Source organism: Petaurus breviceps, unplaced genomic scaffold (genome assembly GCF_028583685.1).
Source record: "Petaurus breviceps papuanus isolate PSGF00001 unplaced genomic scaffold, PetGlider_PUasm1.0 129, whole genome shotgun sequence".
Taxonomy (NCBI): domain Eukaryota; kingdom Metazoa; phylum Chordata; class Mammalia; order Diprotodontia; family Petauridae; genus Petaurus; species Petaurus breviceps.
This window is the reverse complement of record NW_027185665.1, coordinates 4,394,601-4,400,586: the sequence shown is the minus strand read 5'-3', so window position 1 is coordinate 4,400,586 and position 5,986 is coordinate 4,394,601.

The following is a 5,986-nucleotide window of genomic DNA, read 5'->3' as shown; positions in this document are numbered from 1 at the left end:
GACCGTTAGCTCGGCTTTTCACTTTCTCTTGCTCTGCTATGTCAGCACGTCCATGGGGCATGGGAGATCTTTAAATCCCATAACCCTTACATCCATGGGAGGCATCCTTCCAACAAAGATCTATATCCTATAATATCATCAAATTTATTGGGAGAATCTGCAAATTGGTCAGCGGCTCCCCTCACCATCTTTCTTAAGAAGTCTAATTTACTTTCAGTAACTGGAAAGCACACAGTAATTAGAGTTTGAAATTTGCCAGGTTTTGATATCTTTTTGGATTTTTCAAACTTCATAGTCTAAACTCTGGTTTTAAGTCCTAGGTGAGAGAGGCAGTACAATAGAGTCAGGAAGTCAGGAAGACTTATGCTTGTCCAAGTTTTGTGTCTTATGCAAACTGGATTTATGACCCTGGTAAAGCCTTATGAAACTCTTCTAAAACTATAAATTACAAAGTAGGTGCTTCACCAGCTTTAAGGGAGTTTCTTCACCAACAGTTCCTTCCCTCTATCAATGAAATCACTAACGATCTAAAAAATGAAATTAAATAAATTCTAGGTGAACTCATTTAAGAGGAGAAGAAAAAATATCTTTAGTAGTATATTAATACAAAACTATCTTTTTCAATGTTTTGTTTGGCAGAAAAGTGATGAACTTTGAGAGCTGGAAAATATGTAAAGATATAAAACTGAGACCAACCAACAAGGTTAATTTCTGCTCAAAACCCAACAGCTATTTAGTGGCCATGGGGATTAGAACCTAGGTCTCTAGGCTTCCAGTCAGGGGGCTCATTCTACCCTATACTCTTCCCTTTGATAAAAACTCTTTTCAAGCATAAGTCACTATATTAAAGAAACAATTTTCTCTCTTTTCAGAGGAAAGAAGCCTGCTGAAAGAGGTGAGCATTTGGGGCTTCAAACTGCATTCGTTCTGGCTGCCTGCCATCTGAAAAAAGTCACTGAAAAATAGAATGCCATGGGTCACAAGAATTACTCAGTTGAGTACATATAAATGAGTGATTAAAGAGAGAATTAAAAAAAAAAAACCAATCCAGCTCTAGGTGCTGATTCAGATTCTCACCAAATAATTTAATCTTTAGGATAATATGACAAGACCAAAGTGAAACTGATAAAAATTGAAGTTGGCTTTTTGGGAAGTTAGTAATCAAGGTAGGGAAAATATTTTAGAGAATACTTTCTGGGAGAGGGAGAGAGCTCTTCATATAGTGATCAATCTTTAATAATGCCTTGTTGTTTTCTTCTTCTTAAATTTATTTATTTACTTTTAGTTTATACCTTGCTGTTTTCTAATATGCTAGGAAAGATAATCCAAGGAAGAAACTACAGATCAGTAGTGCAGTAGTGCGGAGAGGGGATGAGAATGGTAGCTGTATGGTATAGGCACACTGAAAAAAAAAAGCAAAAAGTGTAAGACTGGCAAAATAAGGATTTAATTTTTTAGGGCCATTTCTGGCTCTGATTCAGTGTGGGCTTTTAGGAATTGTAAACCATTTCTCCATGATAGTGGTTTGGCAGCTTAAGAAATATGCTGGTGGTCTTCATCTCGTATCCAGGGCCAGAAAGCAAGTATATTTTTACCAAACAAATCTCTATGACAACTGACAGTTTTTAAATGAGCTGAAGGAGGCCAAGATATGAATAGAAGTGGAACATAGATTAGCCTTTTGAGGCTTGAAATAAGACTGATACTGTAACATTTTACCATTGTTGACTCTTGTTATTTAATCTTGTAAATATGTTCTTCCTCTGAAGTAAGTTGTAAATTTCTCAGAGAGAATTATTTTGTATCTTCCTACAATAGAAGGATAGCATGCTTTATGAAGGCATGATGCTAAATGATGACAGCTCTTCTGATGGGTCTTTATGCTTAGTTATACTGTATGATTTCCTACAGGGTGCTTGCTTGCTTAGGGATGGCTAAGGGGTAGGAATTAGAAAAAGGCAGTGGAGCAGATGAAAAGGTAGCTCAATACTAAAAATGATAATACCCTATAAGATCCCTAAATGAAGAATAAAGGGTTCTACTTATTTTATTGTGTCAAATGAAATCTATAAAGTGTTTTCCTCAGGGTTGGGCAGGTATTTAATAGTAGGTACTTAATAAATCATCCCTTCTCCCTTATGTAGGGTTTGGTTGGCAAAGGGATCCAGGAGAGGCAGTGTGCCATATTAGATAAAAATTAGGCCTGATAATCAGGAAAACTACCTAGGCTCAAATCCTCACCTCTAGTCCACGTTGATTCTGATGATGAGCAAATCATTTCGCATCTTAGTGAAGAGGTAAAGGCTCTGGGAACCCCCTTGAACTCTGATGGAATCTTCCCATTTGATGAGGCATTTGCCTGAGGCCATAAGCCTTTCATTATAGCTTGGTTCAAATCTCTGCCTAGCCCTCCTTTGTCTAGTTACCTTGGTTGAGCACAACCCCACCTTCCCTTCCCTTAATTGACCTGTAAGCAGACATTTTAGCATAACTTTTACCCTTTGCTCTCCTAATTGATCTGGGTGGGGATTTCAGCCTAGAGTAAAATCCCTGCTCCATTCTTCCCTGCCCCACCCCCCCCATCTTCGCCCTTTCTGGGTTCTCTGTACCTCAGCTTAGAAAAACACTCAGGAAAATTCAAATGTACACTGACCAATCATTGATTGTAGTTTCAGCTTATGTAACCTGACTATTGTAATGTCCTTAAAAACCAGCATATTGTTCATGCCAATTTACTGTCTGATTTGGGTATGTGACTAAAATCCACTTTCAATTTTAATCTCGGGAATCTTTTGTCTCGCTGCTTTTATGCCCAACACGTCCCACCCTTGATCCTCCCAAAATATCTATATACACTTAAACTAGCCTAGCCTTCCATTGGCTCATCTCCAGGTGGCCTCCAGCCACTCCCCACCCTTATTCTCTCATCACTGGAGTCTGACCTCATTGACTCCTCCTGAAGACCCTCCCCAAACTCCTCCTCTAGACCACCCCTAGATTCCTCCCACAACCTTTCTGTATATAAGACCCCATCTTGCCTCCATCTAAGAAGAAGGCCAGACAATTGTCTATCGCAGACTCACTCTTTGTTAGATGATTCTGGCCCACTTGTCCAATACAAGGGTCACAGATACCCCAAGGCTCCTTAAGAGTCTACCCATTATGGAGAATCTCTTAATAAATTTTGTTTTTCTTTGGCTGAGAGATTGAGTGGAATTCATTTGACAGGACCTGGTGTATTGGTATTGGGATCTCGAGCACCCCTAACCTCATCATTTTTATGGTGACCTTATCATCGAGCACCCCTAAACCCTAGACCTCAACATTTATGGTCCCCTGACCTTGTCAACATCAGCACCCCAGGCAGCACTCCAAGTTACAGAACAGATATGATCTGCATAGGGAAGGGAACTTTCTTTCCTGGACTTCATCATGGCCTCCAGAAAAGTTATCACCCAGCAAGATGACCTCAATTCTGAAACTCCTGTCTTCTCTGTACCACCCCCTCCTGGGGCCCTTTGGATTGAAGAGGATAGATCTAGCAGAGCTCCTCCCAGATTGTCCATTTTAAGGGGTGACCTTAGGGCATTCATCTCAGCATTTCCTCTTTAGCTCCCTTCCCTCTTTACCCCATCACTACCAGGTCAGAATCTTTTTATGTGTTGTTTTAGCCCATTAGATTATGAGCAAGATCTGTCTTTTGCTTTTCTGCCTAGCAGTTAGCACAATGCTAGCACAGTGCCTAGAACATAGTACATACTTAATAAATACGTCAACAAAATCAGATTTCTGTCAAAAGGTGAGGGAGGGAGCATATGATTCCTTAGCTAGTACAGCAATAAAGAAGGGGTTTTTATTTGGAAATTAAATGCAGACCCTTCCCCCTTTCCCGGTGTAGGCAATGTAAATACTTACTTTTGGCTTCCCCCTTTCACCAATGGAAATATTGTATTTTTTTTTTCTACACTTGTATTATCCTCTCAGTTTTCACCTGATCACAATGAAGGCTTTGCTGGATGTATAGAGGGTTAATATTTCCATAGCTCTATTTTCTTTTCCATTTCAAATAAATGTACTAAATTCCAGTAGGCTCCCAGAGATATGGGACATTTCCTTTTTTTTTCATCACATTCTACTGACCAGCTTAAGACCTTGATCTCAAATCATGAAGTCTCCTTTACTACTTTACTGACTCCTGTTTGCTCTCTATGCTTTAATGTTCAGGTTGTACTTGCTATAAAATGCCATGTCCTCTAAAAATAATGGTCAATTGTGGTTCTGCTCCTATATCAGGGACAGAGGAGAGGAGATGCAAGTATTTTGAAATTATAATGGTAGTCAGTTGGAATTGCCTTAAATATGAGGACATGTATTATGAATTCTGAAATTCATATATTATATATATGATATAGAAATATATATATGATATAGAAATGAGACAGATATCCTGTTACAGGAAGAAAGAGTGCTAAATAATATTTGATTTTAATAATAGTTGTTCCCAATCTCAGCATTCCAACACTCATTTCTTTGCATTTGCATGGGCTTGTCCTTAGTGCCTGGAATGCCTTCACTCCTCACCTCAGGCTCTCAGAATCCTTATCTTCCTTAGAGATTCTACTTAAGTGCCACACCCCCAGTAAAACTCAGAGTTAATAGTGTCATTTTTTCTCCAAATTACCCCCAAATCCAACAAACAACAAGTGCCATTTTGTACAAAACACTGTGCTAGATGCTGGGCATGCAAAGACAGAATCAAAATAGAATCTACCTTCTAGGAGTTTATATTCTACAGTGTTGCTGCAGCTGGTGGTTTGTAAGTAACTACATGATAATTTGAGTAGACCAAGATTGTTAGCCATGGGAGGTCAAGAGGGGGACCTGAGCCTAGAAAGAAGATAAGAGGCAGAATGCATTCCTGACAAGTACAGATTTGCTTATGCTAAGGCACTGAGACTTTCTAGAGGGAATGTTGGTTTGGGGGGTTAGCTAAGAAACTAGAGAGGTTGGAATAGAAAATGTATGAAAAATAGTAACGATGAGGTATGGGCTCTGGGAGCCCCCTCTACCTCTCCTTGAGTCCTTGAGGTACAGGCTCTGGGAACCTCCCTTGGACTCTTGATTAAATCATCCCATTTAATGAGGTATTTGCATGAGGCAATAAGCCTTACATTGTGGCTGAGCCCAAGCCTCTGTTACTAGACTTCCCACCTATCAAAATATCATTACACCCTTGAACTGGCCTAGCCCACCATTGTCTGTATTCTCCAGCTACTTCCCACCCTTAATCACTCATTGACTTCCTTAACTCCTCCTGAAGACCCTCCCCAAACTCCTCCTCTAGACCACCCCTAGATTCCTCCCACAACCTTCTGTATATAAGACCCCATCTCACAGCATGTGGTGTGAGAGCGTCATAGAATGCCATAAGTGCCATAGAATAGTGAGAGCACCATAGAATGACCTAGCACAGACTTACTCTGTCTAATGCCAAGTGGCTTAACTTTTAATAAATTTTACTTTCCTTTAGCTGAGAAGACTCAAGTAGAATTCATTCGGCAGGACCAGGGAGTATTGGTATCTTTGGGTCTCCAGAGCAACCCTAACCCTCTTAGTGAGTAATCTCTTCAGGAAGAAGCCTCCAAAGTGGAACACTGGAAAGCTGAATATGTAACTAGGAACCAAACAAGAATTTTAATGCTCTCTTGAGACTCCCCTCTTCCCCCTGAACCCCAACAAAAGGCTGAAGAGTGGAAAACTGATATTAGGCCAGTTGCCAGAAGAACCTGTAGCAGTTTGTGTTTGGAAGGAATAGTTTAATGCTTAAAACTCAGTGAATAATGCTGTGCATTTTTGTTGAGGAAAATGCTGTACTCTGTACATTATAGGCAAAGTTTGTGAGAATTTTTTTTATTAATGTAACTTGAAATTCCCACAATGTAATAAAGTTTAGTTGGCTATTTAAACTGATGACATGCACTAGACT